The sequence below is a fragment of the Procambarus clarkii genome, chromosome 90 (assembly GCF_040958095.1).
Source record: "Procambarus clarkii isolate CNS0578487 chromosome 90, FALCON_Pclarkii_2.0, whole genome shotgun sequence".
NCBI lineage: Eukaryota > Metazoa > Arthropoda > Malacostraca > Decapoda > Cambaridae > Procambarus > Procambarus clarkii.
Genome location: NC_091239.1, coordinates 12,931,338 through 12,951,832, shown reverse-complemented (window position 1 = coordinate 12,951,832; position 20,495 = coordinate 12,931,338). Strand labels below are relative to the sequence as shown.

General features: G+C 33.1%; 1 long non-coding RNA gene across 2 annotated transcripts; it reads right to left on the bottom strand.

Annotated features, from left to right (window-relative positions):
- Positions 1 to 4,691: 4,691 nt before the first annotated feature.
- On the bottom strand, positions 4,692 to 13,267 carry LOC123751850 (uncharacterized). Of its 2 annotated transcripts, XR_006772136.2 has the most exons (5): positions 13,228 to 13,257; positions 12,761 to 12,945; positions 12,383 to 12,465; positions 9,581 to 9,682; positions 4,692 to 9,048 (listed from the first exon to the last, which is right to left on the bottom strand). It is a non-coding gene; the product is annotated as an uncharacterized lncRNA (long non-coding RNA). The 2 variants fall into 2 exon arrangements; XR_011225883.1 differs by having other exon boundaries at positions 12,761 to 13,267.
- Between the last annotated feature and the right edge of the window lie 7,228 nt (positions 13,268 to 20,495).

The following is a 20,495-nucleotide window of genomic DNA, read 5'->3' as shown; positions in this document are numbered from 1 at the left end:
TTCTTCAATATTGAAGAATATTCTTCAATATTGAAGAATATTCTTCAATATAGAAGAATATTCTTCAATATTGAAGAATATTATTCTATATTGAAGAATATTCTTCAATATTGAAGAATATTCTTCAATATTGAAGAATATTATTCTATATTGAATATTCTTCTTCAATATTGAAGAATATTGAATCTTCAATATTGAAGAATATTCTTCTTCAATATAGAAGAATATTCTTCTATATTGAAGAATATTCTTCAATATAGAATAATATTCTTCAATATTGAAGAATATTATTCTATATTGAATATTCTTCTTCAATATTGAAGAATATTGAATCTTCAATATTGAAGAATATTCTTCTTCAATATAGAAGAATATTCTTCTATATTGAAGAATATTCTTCAATATAGAATAATATTCTTCAATATTGAAGAATATTCTTCAATATTGAAGAATATTCTTCAATATTGAAGAATATTATTCTATATTGAATATTCTATATTATTCTATATTGAATCTTCAATATAAAGATTCAATATTCTTCAATATTGAAGAATATTCTTCTATATTGAAGAATATTCTTAAATATTGAAGAATATTCTTCAATATAGAAGAATATTCTTCAATATTGAAGAATATTCTTCAATATTGAAGAATATTCTTCAATATAGAATAATATTCTTCAATATTGAAGATTCAATATTCTTCAATATTGAAGAAGAATATTCAATATAGAAGAATATTCTTCAATATTGAAGATTCAATATTCTTCAATATTGAAGAATATTCTTCTATATTGAAGATTCAATATTGAAGAATATTCTTCTATATTGAGGATTCAATATTCTTCAATATTGAAGAATATTCTTCAATATTGAAGAATATTCTTCAATATTGAAGAATATTCTTCAATATTGAAGAATATTATTCAATATAGAAGAATATTCTTCAATATAGAAGAATATTCTTCAATATTGAAGAATATTCTTCAATATAGAAGAATATTCTTCAATATTGAAGATTCAATATTCTTCAATATTGAAGAATATTCTTCTATATTGAAGATTCAATATTGAAGAATATTCTTCAATATTGAAGAATATTATTCTATATTGAAGAATATTCTTCAATATTGAAGAATATTCTTCAATATTGAAGAATATTCTTCAATATTGAAGAATATTCTTCAATATAGAATAATATTCTTCAATATTGAAGATTCAATATTCTTCAATATTGAAGAATATTCTTCTATATTGAAGATTCAATATTGAAGAATATTCTTCTATATTGAAGATTCAATATTCTTCAATATTGAAGAATATTCTTCAATATTGAAGAATATTCTTCAATATTGAAGAATATTCTTCAATATTGAAGAATATTCTTCAATATAGAATAATATTCTTCAATATTGAAGATTCAATATTCTTCAATATTGAAGAATATTCTTCTATATTGAAGAATATTCTTCTATATTGAAGAATATTCTTCAATATTGAAGAATATTATTCTATATTGAAGAATATTCTTCTATATTGAAGAATATTCTTCAATATTGAAGAATATTCTTCAATATTGAAGAATATTCTTCAATATTGAAGAATATTCTTCAATATTGAAGAATATTCTTCTATATTGAAGATTCAATATTCTTCAATATTGAAGAATATTCTTCTATATTGAAGATTCAATATTGAAGAATATTCTTCTATATTGAAGAATCAATATTCTTCAATATTGAAGAATATTCTTCTATATTGAAGATTCAATATTGAATAATATTCTTCAATATTGAAGATTCAATATTCTTCAATATTGAATAATATTCTTCAATATTGAAGATTCAATATTCTTCAATATAGAAGAATATTCTTCAATATTGAAGAATATTCTTCAATATTGAAGAATATTCTTCAATATTGAAGAATATTCTTCAATATTGAAGAATATTATTCTATATTGAAGAATATTCTTCAATATTGAAGAATATTATTCTATATTGAAGAATATTCTTCTATATTGAAGAATATTCTTCTATATTGAAGAATATTCTTCAATATTGAAGAATGTTCTTCTATATTGAAGAATATTCTTCTATATAGAAGAATATTCTTCAATATTGAAGAATATTCTTCAATATTGAAGAATATTATTCTATATTGAAGAATATTCTTCTATATTGAAGAATATTCTTCTATATTGAAGAATATTCTTCAATATTGAAGAATATTCTTCTATATTGAAGATTCAATATTCTTCAATATTGAAGAATATTCTTCAATATTGAAGAATATTCTTCAATATTGAAGAATATTCTTCAATATTAAAGAATATTCTTCAATATTGAAGAATATTCTTCAATATTGAAGAATATTCTTCAATATTGAAGAATATTCTTCAATATTGAAGAATATTCTTCTATATTTAAGATTCAATATTCTTCAATATTGAAGAATATTCTTCTATATTGAAGAATATTCTTCAATATTGAAGAATATTATTCTATATTGAAGAATATTCTTCAATATTGAAGAATATTCTTCTATATTGAAGATTCAATATTCTTCAATATTGAAGAATATTCTTCAATATTGAAGAATATTCTTCAATATAGAAGAATATTCTTCAATATAGAAGAATATTCTTCAATATTATAGAATATTATTCTATATTGAAGAATATTCTTCTATATTGAAGAATATTCTTCAATATTGAAGAATATTCTTCAATAGTGAAGAATATTCTTCAATAGTGAAGAATATTCTTCAATATTGAAGAATATTCTTCACTATTGAAGAATATTCTTCACTATTGAAGAATATTCTTCAATATTGAAGAATATTCTTCAATATAGAAGAATATTCTTCAATATAGAATAATATTCTTCAATATTGAAGAATATTCTTCTATATTGAAGAATATTCTTCTATATTGAAGAATATTCTTCAATATTGAAGAATATTCTTCAATATTCAAGAATATTGATTCTTCAATATAGAAGAATATTCTTCAATATTGAAGAATATTCTTCAATATAGAATAATATTCTTCAATATTGAAGAATATTCTTCAATATAGAAGAATATTCTTCAATATTGAAGAATATTGAATCTTAAATATAGAAGAATATTCTTCAATATTGAAGAATATTCTTCAATATTGAAGAATATTCTTCAATATTGAAGAATATTCTTCAATATTGAAGAATATTCTTTAATATTGAAGAATATTCTTCAATATTGAAGAATATTCTTCAATATAGAATAATATTCTTCAATATTGAAGAATATTGAATCTTCAATATAGAAGAATATTCTTCAATATTGAATCTTCAATATAGAAGAATATTCTTCAATATTGAAGAATATTCTTCAATATAGAATAATATTCTTCAATATTGAAGAATATTCTTCAATATAGAATAATATTCTTCAATATTGAAGAATATTGAATCTTCAATATAGAATAATATTCTTCAATATTGAAGAATATTCTTCAATATTGAAGAATATTCTTCAATATTTAAGAATAATCTTCAATATTGAAGAATATTCTTCAATATTGAAGAATATTAATCTTCAATATTTAAGAATAATCTTCAATATTGAAGAATATTCTTCAATATTGAAGAATATTCTTCTATATTGAAGAATATTCTTAAATATTGAAGAATATTATTCAATATAGAATAATATTCTTCAATATTGAAGAATATTCTTCAATATTGAAGATTATTCTTCAATATAGAAGAATATTCTTCAATATAGAAGAATATTCTTCAATATTGAAGAATATTCTTCAATATTGAAGAATATTCTTAAATATTGAAGAATATTCTTCAATATTGAAGAATATTCTTCAATATTGAAGAATATTCTTCTATATTGAAGAATATTCTTCTATATTGAAGAATATTCTTCTATATAGAATAATATTCTTCAATATTGAAGAATATTGATTCTTCAATATAGAAGAATATTCTTCAATATTGAATCTTCAATATAGAAGAATATTCTTCAATATTGAAGAATATTGAATCTTCAATATAGAAGAATATTCTTCAATATTGAAGAATATTCTTCTATATTGAAGAATATTCTTCTATATTGAAGAATATTCTTCTATATTGAAGAATATTCTTCTATATTGAAGAATATTCTTCTATATTGAAGAATATTCTTCAATATAGAATAATATTCTTGAATATTGAAGAATATTATTCTATATTGAAGAATATTATTCTATATTGAATAATATTCTTCAATATTGAAGAATATTCTTCAATATTGAAGAATATTAATCTTCAATATTTAAGAATAATCTTCAATATTGAAGAATATTCTTCAATATTGAAGAATATTCTTCTATATTGAAGAATATTCTTAAATATTGAAGAATATTATTCAATATAGAATAATATTCTTCAATATTGAAGAATATTCTTCAATATTGAAGATTATTATTCAATATAGAAGAATATTCTTCAATATAGAAGAATATTCTTCAATATTGAAGAATATTCTTCAATATTGAAGATTATTCTATAATATATTGAAGATTCTTTTTTAATATTATTGAGGAATATGTCACTTTTTATTTTATTCAATATAACAGAAATAAAGTAATATAAAAACGTATAGTATATATATGTACATTAACTTCAACGACTATAAAAACTACTTATTGGGTTTGTCCAAATTTATTACAATATGTACTCTCATGGAAAACAACTATATGAAATATAACCTCTGACACCTAATAATATTGTTGATTGAACATTTCACTATGGCGTTCATGATTTGACCATTCACATAATAATTAATAAAATACTGGTTTATAATCTTAACTGCAAATAATGTCATCTAATACTATTTTCAATATCTTACAATTTCAATACTATTATTTTTTTTTATTCAGCAAATACAATTTATCCCGGTATTGGTGTAATCAATTTTAATATTCACATTATAGAGAAAGTGAATACATTCAACTATATGTATGTTAATACAGTGATTTACAACATAATTATTCTCACTATGAATACTCTTCTATATCAATACTTTCACTCAAACTCAATATTTCAATTAGTGATTCTAAATTACAACATTTCTTACATAAACCATGATATATTTATATATTATTTGACACCTCCGTTATTTACATACCTCTACAACTAAACTGTCAATGTACATTTACAGTTCTATTTTATATTCACACTTATTTCTTACTCTACAATATATCCATTCTTGGCCTCAACCTCACGCAAACACTTACAGATAATCTTTACGTTCTTGCTTGTTTAGGCTTTGCACATCTCACATTTCCACCATACCAAACATCTTATTTACTACGGCAAACTCATTCCTTTTCTTCATTTTATCCCTTTATTCTTCGTGCACCCTTCAAACGTCCACGTACAACAATCTGAATCTCTTCCTCAATGTTATTTACCAACAACCACCTTAAATACTCATTTACACGTATTTCGGTCATAACTTTTACATACATTATTAAATCATGTCACTTTCACAACATGCCCGACGCAAAACCCATCAACACTATTAAATTTCTCTCAAAATCACATTTCAACTACCTACAGCACTCAACATATGGTACAAAGCCCGCAACGTTAGCTACGTCTCAAATTCAATTCGTTATGATCAACCAACACGCGTTCTTCCAGTGTTACTTAGAAATCGTTAGTTGATAAGATATAAGTAATTATCAACAAAAAAAAAACCGGGAACGATATGTACCACCATCAAATCTCAACACAACGATAAATATTACCAACGATGCCAAGACCAAAACAAAAACGCATAACGCGATACACATCAAACATTTCTAACTCCAAAACTGAAAATTCACGACATTCAACAAGGATCTGTACGACCATCAGAGAAACATTCATTTTTCTACAATAACGAGCAGGGCGGCGCTACATTAAGAACGGGGTCAACGTCCGAATAAAGAACAACTTTCGCAAACATGGGACAAGTGCGCATAGCGTCCTTACCGCCAGCATCACCACCCTCATTTAAACATACACCAACATGGATGGTAACCAAGAAAAACGCAAAACTTATATTGACTCAAGATAACAAGCAGCCAATGTTCATTCGACATTACCACCGGTTGGACCCCATTATACGACCCATGACGCAACTACGAAACTCTACTACCACGAACCACGATTGACACCACGACACAAACACCATACACAATACCATACAGTTCCCCTGAAAACATGCTACCCTCAGCAAAAACAAACAAATACCACACATACACCCATCCGTGAACATGGGAACGGACTCCCACTGACAACAAGAGTCCTCAACGAACACCAATTTCATATATGTAGGAGGGGTCAAACATTTAGTGATGCGGGTCACATATGTACACAATTGACCAAGGGGGCAACGAGCGAACAATACCAGAAATATTAACCAAAACACATTCTTGTAAGCGAGACCAACGGACACGACCCTCTTGAACGTCCTGAGGAGCAACGCCAACTACAAGTCAAACCACCATACAGGCCCCTGACGATGCTGTAAAAATCCCGCAACATGGCAATCATGCACAGACAAAGACACTGTCACCGTACAACCCGAGGCTACGACTTGAACGAAAACAACAACAGCTGACGCGCTACCCAGTATGGTGCAATCGATCAACACGGCAAAGAGTACAACGACAACCACAAGACTACGCACCCAAACCATAATCAACCTTACACACCAATCCAAATATACCAGCGTGCGCCTATCTCCTCCCTAACAACTATGAGACAACACCTTAAGTACGTTAAGGGCCTTACAGCACCCAACACTGAGCTAAAAAACATGGGGCGACCAAGACAAACGAGTGTCAAAGTTTAACCATAATAACTGCCTGCAATCTTTGTACTCAAGGGGATGACCATAAACTGACAAACAGGGACGAACAACGACCCGCTTCACAGTCAAACTCATGCCAAAACTCTTAGTATTAAGCCATGATCCGTGGCCAAACACCAAACGCCATCAACCAAAACTTGGAAGCCCCCGTTGAAGGAGAGCCCATTCATCACCCTCACAGCAAACACTATCATAAACACCAGAAAACATGCCACAAGGAAGGGAGGAAAGGACACCATTGAGGCAAACCACACAAACTACTCAGGACACAAATAGTAGTACTCACAACAATACCTTGGGGCACATCTTCAAACTGCAGAAAACACCCACACACAGTGGCACCAAGCCGCACTAGAAAGATACGACGAGACAAAACTTTCAACGAACACAGGGATATTACCACGAACGCCAACACAACGAACTTCATACGCAATATGCTGTCTCAAAGTTCTCTCATAAGCATTTTCAACGTCGAAAAAGACAAACAACAACGGAGCTCTTCGCAGCAAAACAAATACGATTATAGACCTCAAACTTCACCAGGACATCACTCGTGCTGCACCACTTGCAAAACCTATTTTCACGAGGACACGTGGTGATGCTCTTCAAACCACAACATCAGACATTTAACATACGCTCAAACACCTTACAAACTACTCTTGAGGCCAATAGCGCGGAACTCATTTGGGAACGTACACAGACACCCGGGTCTCCAAATACAGAGTACAACGGCATACAAGCCTCAAAAAAGGACCACGATTACAACACCTCGTTATGCACATTCAAGAAATAACGATACGTGCACGGAGCCACATGGCAAAGCATCTCAATTAACGTCATCACAGCCCGCTGCCCTACATCCGCAGAGGGCCGGGGCGCACACATTTTCAAAAATAGACAAAGCATCCTTGCGGACAAAACTGTGGAAATCTAAAGGATAACATTAAACAACACACTTACGAACGAGTCACCAACATGACAACCACACATAACAAAAGTGCGAACACACTTCCGTGTGCCCTGGAAGCAACAGCGAGGGATACACCTCAGGGCAGCGTTGAAGACACTCAAAAAACCACGAGGCCGCGAGAAACACGCACAGACCAGACTGCCACCTACAGAACGGAACAGGAGTGCCCAAACAAAAACGATCGCCAAATTATCACTTATCGAGGTCATCAAAAACCTACCACGTCAATTCTAAGTACACGCACGACGAGCAGACACAAATATCAACACAGCAAAGGGTGCGAGTCCAAGAGTAGACACGACTGCCCTCACCACAATTCACAACAGATAAACGAAGCGACGACGAACGGTTCAAAAAGACGGTCTCGGGTCTTTGTCACAACACCCGACACCGTTCATTTATACAAAATATAAGCACCCTCTCTGACAAGGAGTCCAGGACGTCCTTAACATCAGTAACGGAAACAGGGACATTTCCAGGGAGATAAATGGAACAGACTGTATACCATTTACCAACAAACACAACACTGCCATCAGAACAATGCATAGGGGACGAAAGAAGTAGGGGGACCAACGAAATAACAGCAGTACAGTTATGGGCCCAACCAAAAGCGGGGGCCGAGGGGGTGACAATAGTAAAAGGAAAAGGGGTCGGCCAAATTTGGTAAAGGCAGCAGCATGAGCATAAGGCTGTAAAATTTCACATGGCTGACCTACGGACCATCACACTCCGGCAGCTGCCCACCAACCCATCCTCACGGTGACAACCAGCCACACACTGAGGAGGTTTCACAACAAACACATTTTGCCCCATCTATCATTGCAACACACTCACGACATACTACTTAACGCCAAAACAAATACATTCTTCTGGCTCACTACGACTACATCATCTCAACATTAAATGCATCTCTATAACACACTCCGCTTCCACCCAACAAATGAGATTTAAACTATTTCATTTCACATTCATCTTTACTACTGTACACTATTATTTCAGGAACAAAATTCTCTAATGTAACTTCATATCTTCGCCAATCTCAACTCCTTTCAGTTCTTCACGGTGTGGGTCGCGTCATCCTTGTCTTCAACACTTCTTGCACATCAGCCTCTGCTTCCCTTGTACGTCAAAGTCCGCTGGCTCGGATTTCCTCTACCAATAAACCATGATCTCCACAATCTATAAAACAAAATTTTGGTATATATTTGGTTGGTATATAGGGTTATTCTATCATTCCTGAACCTGTCGATTATAATACATCATTTACGTTTCGATTATATATATTTGACAAATACCACACCTTAACCTTCTTGATCCTTTAGTGTAAAAATAACGTCATTCACGTCTGCTTTACATTTATATCAATTTTCACTTCATATTTCACAAACTTTTCCCATGTTACATTTTTATACCTACTTTCTTCCATACACTCCATATTTCATTTTTTTATGATTCCCTACAACTAAGTATTCATTTATGATTCCCAATTTGTCCATTATTTGGCCCACATCACCTATTCACTTGCCATTCCTTCATCACACATCTACTGCCGTCTATCAGCACAGTCACGACGAGCCTTTAACCAAGCCCCCCCCCCCTCCCATTTTTTATTTATTAATTTATACTTCAATCCATAATATCATCAAACTATATGCTCAATGACTCTGCACTACCATAAACATTTACAACAACATATTACTTTCTTTCGTACCTTGTATGGAACACGTCAACTTCCACCTTCAACACTTGCAGGTCTCTCCCTAAAGTACCTACACACCATGTTGTCCACGTCTCGGGTACTCAAGCCTCTCACCTGCGAAACGGCATTATAGGATAATGTTAATAATGTTGAATACAAATTCAGTATCACCATTATTATATCAAATACACGCACATTTCTATAAACTACACAGGGGGGAGGTGGGGGGGGGGGGGGGGGGGGACATACCATAATGCACAGGAACGCCTGAAGGAAACTATCCAATGGGACATACATCGTTATGAAACAAAAATCCCTGTCCACCTACCTGACACGATGTCTGCCTATTGCCAGCTAACCATCTCTTCTCACCAAACTGTGTGAGCGCATCTTCACCTGTATTTCACCATCTATGCATCTCCAGACCAATACCGTCTACCATTCACATATATACACACTCCAAGGCTTCAACACTTTTCAACCAGAATATAAATAATAACTGTTCCGTCTACTCATTCTGGGTCTCATCACCTATAATGCTCAAACTAAACAACATGCGTACATCACCATTTATATTTACAACACGCGCGTGGTCATTTAAGTGTTATGTACTACCTAACAATTGTTAGAGGGGGGGGGGGGATTTTAAGACATTGAAATTGACAGACTCGCCTCAAGGTCACGCCCTATTCCATTACTCTCGACCGTGGCGACGCTCGTCCTCTCCACCCCTGCCGGTGTCGCCACAAATAGATACTTCATCGTTCTGTTCCGCCAAGCCTAAACCTCTCCAAACGCTCACCTCCTCGATATCAATAATATCGATCAACTTATCCGAACAAACATTTCCTATTATGCCCTACAACCATCTATGAACACAAATCGAAATTCAGTACATTTGTCATTGTCAAACCATTCTCTATCATTCTATATTTCAACCTCTAACATTTAACATCGAAATTGTTGGTGTTAAAATAAGTTGGTACACATGAGGGAAAACAATACATACCAACACATGTTCCACCTCCGACGAGTGCTACTTTTCTATAACTTACAATCAAACCGCAACCATCACAACCCCCCCCCCCCCCCAAACAATAAATTATACAAAATATACATTATTCACCATTTTTCTTATACTGTACACACAGTTCCAGTGCTAACCCCTAAATTTTCTATTCTTGCCGTTTAGTCATCGCGCAACATTACCATCCCCCTCACCGTCTCATTTCGTCTCTCACAGTCCTGGCTACCCAACATGAACTCCTCAATAACTACCACTAGTAGTACCTATATCACCACACATTAACCGACAATGTTCCACCCACACACATCTCTCCCTAGTGCACAATTCTCCATTAACAACATCAACTCAACACCAATATACTTTTTGATACACACGACAACCAACGCCCGTCCAACAATACCGGAAACTCAAGTTAAACAAACTTACATTTCCCAATGACGAACAAACCCGACATGTTCCTTTCACTTCTGCCTATACTATTACAACACGCGCTATCCCTCATTACACAATTAAAAACACATCAATATGCCTTCCCCACCCACCTAGATATTATTGAATAATTACAGCCACAAGCCTCACATTTCCACTCATCTACTCAAGTGACCCCAACATTTACATTCCCTCCATGTATCAACTTTTTTCTTAAATAATAGGTCGTAAAATGAATGTTTAAGTCACGCTTATTTCATGCACTATCATTAACACTAAACTTATTGAATTGCTTATTGTAAGTAAATAACTGTAGTTAGTAGCAGCTCTACGTGAAACAACCTACAGCTCAATGTCTACGTCAATACAAGAGGACTAGCCCACGGATTTTAAACTCCCAACCCCCTTTTCATACCTTAAGTGGTGTGGTTACCTCAGTACACAATTGTTAAGTCGCCATTAAATGATTGGGAAAAGGGGGGGGGGGAACCACTACAAATCCATTTTATGGAAACTACGCGCGAACTGTCAGGCACAAGCCTACCCACACTTATTCAGTATTCTTAACGTTTCTAGAAGCATCATCGTCCTACAGGCAAACTCCATTTTTCCAATTTTACACAAATTTAAGATTCACATTAAGTTGATAAGTGTTAACTGATTTTAAATGAAAACGCTCCCTATAAGCGCCCAGATATGGCTGTAGTCCTCAAACTGCCACTTATTTCACCACATCAATGTCCAACTCCGGTAGTCCACAACCCACACACTTATCTATTGCATGCCGCAAATCTACGTCCACCCACGCCCTATCTTCATCACCTACACTTATTTACCTACACATTGAAGCGGCACCCACTCGATATACACACGACTGCGTTACGCCCGGTACACTGCCCTTAGGTGTTAAAGCGAGTAGTTAATAACGTAGCCCCTATGTAAGGTACGGTTCAACACTTCACGTCAGTCCATTATGAGGCTAACGTTTCAAACAACAATGTCATTACTTTGTTTCATTGCAGCCAATTCTCCCGGCAACATGCTACACAAATTTAATAAATTAGTCATCGTTGACAAAATTACGCAATGATTATATCCCCTAAAATAGCACAAACACTAACTCACGATCTTAGTTGACGTTATGAAAGTTATTAATGAAGTTCAACATTAATTACTTCAAAGCTACCTTCCTGTCACATAACTTGCAAAACATTCTAGTTGAAGAACTACTGTCCGCCGCATCAACGTGACATTCAAATCCCCACAATTATAAACACGCTCACCTTTACTACAGTGTAAAGTGCCCGACCCTACAACCTATCCCCACGAACATTCTATAAGACTACTCCGACACTTACTGACAAGTCTTCACGAACACTTTAAGCGTCTCCGTGTTCTTCCAGACAGCCAAGGGGGTCCCTGCCAATCTCTCCGGTATTACCTGCAACAAAGAAAAGTTACTTTATGCTATCAATCTCAATTATTCATTCATCCCTATATACCTTTAATTCAAACCTTTACTTTCACTACACTATTTTCATGTATCTGCTCATTTCAAATGACACTTCTAAACACTCATCAAACCTCCATAGTCAAAGCGTTTTGCACCTGTTACCTGTGGCATTGACACCCTCTGAACAGCTAACAGTATTAACCACTTTAGCCTATCTTATTAAAATATTACCATGCCTATAACTTAAAATACGTATTCATTAACTACTTGCTTAAACTCATACCTCCATATCCGCTAACTCGAGTAGCACATCTGCCAACAACTTCTGCTCGCCACTGACTTCAATCATCGGTCAACCACTGGTTCCATCACAATGGGGGTGTCTCCGCCACATTCCTAACTCGCCAGTCGCCTCATTTCACGCGATGCCTCATCGTCCAACCATTGACTCGTTCAATAACAATACCACTGAAATAATTCAAAATACAATTCAATACATTTATAAATATATATTACTACTGATTAGCGATCAGGAATAAAATTATCTGCCTATATATATATATATATAGCCTCCCACAAGAGGGGTATATATATATATATACGGCAGCAGTAAAATATATATTTTTGACCCTATGTATTGGCGTTTTGCGGGGGTACAATATGAGTGTAAGCTAGGGGATCTGTCAGCCCTAGCGACCCCAAAGGGTAACGGGGTACCAGCTCAGAGTAACATCACGCCCTAACACTAACTTGTACACCACAACTTTGCCAATACTGGGGCCAAAATAACGTTCCGTCGAGCCTCACCCACCAAGTCGACTCAACAGCCAATCACCTTTCGATTTTTCACTTGACGTCACTTCTCGCAACCTCTACTCTCATTGGTCGGCTCCACCTAATTGCATACTCTAGTCATTCACGACAATTATATATTGGAACTCAAATATATACACCCATAAGTATACCCAATGTATGAGAAACATACATATAACAAATCTATCAGAAACAATGTTTGACTTTACACTTACAAATGATGACTTTGGATTACCTATTATTATTTAAGTATTATTTTAATGATTAAATATTAACAATACTTATTCAAGCTACAAGTACAGTACAACAAAGTACAGTATAGTATAGTACAGTACACTTCCCTACGCTAACATACATTACACTACTATACATTACAGTACTGTACAATATAGTTCCGTACGCTACAATACAGTACTATACATTACAGTAAAGTACACTACCGTACCATACAGAACAGCCAACGGCACACTACTCTACAGTACAATAGAGAACAGTACAGTACCGTATACTACACTACACTACAGTAAAGTGGAGTACAGTACAGTACCCTACATAACACTACAGTACACTACAGGGTACAGTACCCTACACTGCAGTACAGTACCGTACAATACAGTACAGTATACACTACAGTATTGTACAGTACCGTACACTACAGTCAAGGGTACAATACAATACACTACATTAATGTACGCTACAGGGTACACTACACTAAAATATAATACACTACAGTAAAGTACTCTACACTACAATATACAAGAGTACACTACGATATAGTATGCTATAGTACTGTACAGGATACATTTCACTACAGTCCAGTACAATACAGTTCACCACAAAACAGTACAGTACACTACACTACCGTACACTATAATACTCTACAGTATACTTGAGTACAACGTACAGTACACTACAATACCGTACAGTACAGTCATGTACAATACTGTATTGTACACAGTACACGACAATACAATATACTACACTAACGTCAACTACACTAAATTACAGTACAATACAATTACGTACACTGCACTACACGGTACAGTACATGATACAGTACAGTATACTACAGTACTGTACTCTACTGAACACTTCCGCACAGTATTGCATACTGCAGTACAGTACACTGCATTATTGCATAGTATAGAACAATACCGTACAGTGCAGTACACAACCGTACAGGGCACTCCAGTACACTACTCTATACTACACAAAACTACAGTATGGTACAGTACAATATGCTACCCAATCAAACAGTATAATGTATCCCACAAGTTACGCAAGCACTTACGAACCTGTACATCTTTCCTCAATCTTTGACGGCTTTGGTTACATATATTAAACAGTTTACAAGCATGAAAACTTGCCAATCAACTGTTGTTATTGTTATAAACAGCCTCCTGGTGCTTCGGAGCTCATTAACTGTTTAATAATTGTAAACAAAGCCGCCAAAGATTGAGAAAAGATGTACAGGTTCGTAAGTGTTTGCGTAACTGCTTCGTGAATCTGACCATAGCCCGTCCCTATAAATAAAGTCCATTCCATCCACCCGCCAAACCCCCAGCTGTTTATAAATGAAAAACGCTTTACACACAACTCACAACTGATGACATCCGAACACTTCCGGAACAAGTGCTTCACTCACGTTCTCTGTTCGAATCGCAATTCAATAAATGCTTCACCCACGTACTACAAATAATCAGTCAGACGCCTCACCTAACCCTCGCCCATATAAATATACATCAAATTTTAATGTATAATAATATTAATTTATATATTAGAACAAAGCTATTTTTAATGGGTCTTAGGCACGCCCGCCGCTTTAACAAGCCTAGCTACAGAGAGAGAGAGAGAGAGAGAGAGAGAGAGAGAGAGAGAGAGAGACGAAGAGAGACAGTAAGACAAAAAGAGAGATAAAGATAAATAGACAGAGAGAGAAAGAGTAAAACCCACAAAATAGTATATTTTTATCCTATACACACACACCCACACCCACACCCACACACACACACACACACACACACACACACACACACACACACACACACACACACACACACACACACACAGCCAACAAGAATGAGAGGAGAAGATGAACCAGCAATGCTTGATTTGATATTTACCCTAAATGAATGGGATATATGGGAACTTAAGATGGAAGCGCCCTTGGGAATGAGTGACCACAGTGTATTGAACTTTGAGTACCTGGTAGAGCTAGGACTTATCTCCCCCCAAAAAGAACTAGGAATCAAAAGGCTGGCATACCGAAAGGGGAATTATGAACAGATGAGAAGTTTCCTAAGTGAAATACCTTGGGACACAGACCTCAGAGACAAGTCTGTACAGGGTATGATGGACTATGTTACCCAAAAGTGTCAGGAGGCAGTAAACAGGTTCATCCCGGCCCAAAGGGAAAAATCCGAGAAGCAACAAAAGAATCCATGGTATAATAGGGCATGTATGGAAGCGAAGAAACTGAACAAGAAGGCGTGGAGGAACTTCCGGAATAACAGAACACCAGAAAGCAGGGAGAGATACCAGAGAACCAGGAATGAGTACGTCAGGGTGAGAAGAGAAGCAGAGAAAATTTTTGAAAATGATATAGCAAACAAAGCCAAGACCGAACCAAAGCTACTCCACAGTCACATCAGAAGGAAAACAACAGTGAAAGAACAGGTATTGAAACTTAGAACAGGCGAGGACAGGTATACAGAGAATGACAGAGAGGTGTGTGAGGAACTCAACAAGAGGTTCCAGGAGGTCTTCACAATAGAACAGGGTGAGGTCAATGTGCTACGAGAAAGGGAGGTAAACCAGGCGGCCTTGGAGGAGTTCGAAATTACGAGAGAGGAGGTCAAGAGACACCTGCTGGATCTGGATGTTAGAAAGGCGGTTGGTCCAGATGGGATCTCACCATGGGTACTGAAAGAGTGTGCAGAGGCACTTTGCTTGCCACTCTCCATAGTGTATAGTAAATCACTAGAGACGGGAGACCTACCAGAAATATGGAAGACGGCGAATGTGGTCCCAATATACAAAAAGGGCGACAGACAAGAGGCACTGAACTACAGGCCAGTGTCCTTGACTTGTATACCATGCAAGGTGATGGAGAAGATCGTGAGAAAAAACCTGGTAACACATCTGGAGAGAAGGGACTTCGTGACAAATCGCCAACATGGATTCAGGGAGGGTAAATCTTGCCTTACAGGCTTGATAGAATTCTACGATCAGGTGACACAGATTAAGCAAGAAAGAGAGGGCTGGGCGGACTGCATTTTCTTGGATTGTCGGAAAGCCTTTGACACAGTACCGCATAAGAGGCTGGTACATAAGCTGGAGAGACAGGCAGGTGTAGCTGGTAAGGTGCTCCAGTGGATAAGGGAGTATCTAAGCAATAGGAAGCAGAGAGTTACGGTGAGGGGTGAGACCTCCGATTGGCGTGAAGTCACCAGTGGAGTCCCACAGGGCTCTGTACTCGGTCCTATCTTGTTTCTGATATATGTAAATGATCTCCCGGAGGGTATCGATTCATTTCTCTCAATGTTTGCGGACGATGCTAAAATTATGAGAAGGATTAAAACAGAAGAGGACTGTTTGAGGCTTCAAGAAGACCTAGACAAGCTGAAGGAATGGTCGAACAAATGGTTGTTAGAGTTTAACCCAACCAAATGTAATGTAATGAAGATAGGTGTAGGGAGCAGGAGGCCAGATACAAGGTATCATCTGGGAGAGGAAATTCTTCAGGAGTCAGAGAAGGAAAAAGACTTGGGGGTTGATATCACGCCAGACCTGTCTCCTGCAGCACATATCAAGCGGATAACATCAGCGGCATATGCCAGGCTGGCCAACATACGAACGGCATTCAGAAACTTGTGTAAAGAATCATTCAGAACTTTGTATACCACATATGTCAGGCCAATCCTGGAGTATGCAGCCCCAGCATGGAGTCCATATCTAGTCAAGGATAAGACTAAACTGGAAAAGGTTCAAAGGTTTGCCACCAGACTAGTACCCGAGCTGAGAGGTATGAGCTACGAGGAGAGACTACGGGAATTAAACCTCACTTCGCTGGAAGACAGAAGAGTTAGGGGGGACATGATCACCACATTCAAGATTCTGAAGGGGATTGATAGGGTAGGTAAAGACAGTCTATTTAACTCAAGGGGAACACGCACAAGGGGACACAGGTGGAAACTGAGTGCCCAAATGAGCCACAGAGATATTAGAAAGAACTTTTTTAGTGTCAGAGTGGTTGACAAATGGAATGCATATTGAGGAATATTGAAGAATATTCTTCAATATTGAAGAATATTCTTCAATATTGAAGAATATTCTTCAATATTGAAGAATATTCTTCAATATTGAAGAATATTCTTCAATATTGAAGAATATTATTCTATATTGAAGAATATTATTCTATATTGAAGAATATTATTCTATATTGAAGAATATTCATCAATATAGAATAATATTCTTCAATATAGAATAATATTCTTCAATATAGAATAATATTCTTCAATATAGAATAATATTCTTCAATATTGAAGAATATTGAATCTTCAATATTGAATCTTCAATATTGAAGAATATTGAATCGTCAATATTGAAGAATATTGAATCTTCAATATTGAAGAATATTGAATCTTCAATATTGAAGAATATTCTTCAATATTGAAGAATATTCTTCAATATAGAAGAATATTCTTCAATATAGAAGAATATTCTTCAATATAGAAGAATATTCTTCAATATAGAAGAATATTCTTCAATATAGAAGAATATTCTTCAATATTGAAGAATATTCTTCTATATTGAAGAATATTCTTCAATATTGAAGAATATTATTCTATATTGAAGAATATTATTCTATATTGAAGAATATTATTCTATATTGAAGAATATTATTCTATATTGAAGAATATTATTCTATATTGAAGAATATTATTCTATATTGAAGAATATTATTCTATATTGAAGAATATTATTCTATATTGAAGAATATTATTCTATATTGAAGAATATTATTCTATATTGAAGAATATTATTCTATATTGAAGAATATTATTCTATATTGAAGAATATTCTTCAATATTGAAGATTATTCTTCAATATTGAAGAATATTCTTCTATATTGAAGAATATTCTTCAATATTGAAGAATATTCTTCAATATTGAAGAATATTCTTCAATATAGAAGAATATTCTTCAATATAAAAGAATATTCTTCAATATTGAAGAATATTGTTCAATATTGAAGAATATTATTCTATATTGAAGAATATTCCTCAATATTGAAGAATATTCTTCAATATTGAAGAATATTCTTCAATATTGAAGAATATTCTTCAATATTGAAGATTATTCTTCAATATTGAAGAATATTCTTCAATATAGAATAATATTCTTCAATATAGAATAATATTCTTCAATATTGAAGAATATTCTTCTATATTGAAGAATATTCTTCTATATTGAAGAATATTCTTCTATATTGAAGAATATTCTTCTATATTGAAGAATATTGAATCTTCAATATAGAAGAATATTCTTCTATATTGAAGATTATTCTTCAATATTGAAGAATATTCTACAATATAGAAGAATATTCTTCAATATTGAAGAATATTCTTCAATATAGAATAATATTCTTCAATATAGAATAATATTCTTCAATATTGAAGAATATTCTTCTATATTGAAGAATATTCTTCTATATTGAAGAATATTCTTCTATATTGAAGAATATTCTTCAATATAGAAGAATATTCTTCAATATTGAAGAATATTCTTCTATATTGAAGAATATTCTTCAATATTGAAGAATATTCTTCTATATTGAAGAATATTATTCTATATTGAAGAATATTATTCTATATTGAAGAATATTATTCTATATTGAAGAATATTCTTCAATATAGAAGAATATTCTTCAATATAGAAGAATATTCTTCAATATAGAAGAATATTCTTCAATATTGAAGAATATTCTTCAATATTGAAGATTATTATTCTATATTGAAGAATATTATTCTATATTGAAGAATATTATTCTATATTGATGAATATTCTTCAATATTGAAGAATATTCTTCAATATTGAAGAATATTATTCAATATATAGAAGAATATTCTTCTATATTGAAGAATATTCTTCTATATTGAAGAATATTCTTCAATATTGAAGAATATTGAATCTTCAATATTGAAGAATATTGAATCTTCAATATTGAAGAATATTCTTCAATATAGAATAATATTCTTCAATATTGAAGAATATTGTTCAATATAGAAGAATATTCTTCAATATTGAAGAATATTCTTCAATATTGAAGAATATTCTTCAATATTGAAGATTATTCTTCAATATTGAAGAATATTATTCTATATTGAAGAATATTATTCTATATTGAAGAATATTATTCTATATTGAAGAATATTATTCTATATTGAAGAATATTCCTCAATATTGAAGAATATTCCTCAATATTGAAGAATATTCCTCAATATTGAAGAATATTCCTCAATATTGAAGAATATTCCTCAATATTGAAGAATATTCCTCAATATTGAAGAATATTCTTCAATATTGAAGAATATTCTTCTATATTGAAGAATATTGAATCTTCAATATAGAAGAATATTGAAGAATATTCTTCTATATTGAAGAATATTCTTCTATATTGAAGAATATTCTTCTATATTGAAGAATATTCTTCTATATTGAAGAATATTCTTCTATATTGAAGAATATTCTTCAATATTGAAGAATATTCTTCAATAATATTCTTCAATATAGAAGAATAATCTTCAATATTGAAGAATAATCTTCAATATTGAAGAATAATCTTCAATATTGAAGAATAATCTTCAATATTGAAGAATAATCTTCAATATTGAAGAATAATCTTCAATATTGAAGAATAATCTTCAATATTGAAGAATAATCTTCAATATTGAAGAATAATCTTCAATATTGAAGAATAATCTTCAATATTGAAGAATAATCTTCAATATTGAAGAATAATCTTCAATATTGAAGAATAATCTTCAATATTGAAGAATAATCTTCAATATTGAAGAATAATCTTCAATATTGAAGAATAATCTTCAATATTGAAGAATAATCTTCAATATTGAAGAATATTCATCAATATAGAATAATATTCTTCAATATAGATTAATATTCTTCAATATTGAAGATTATTC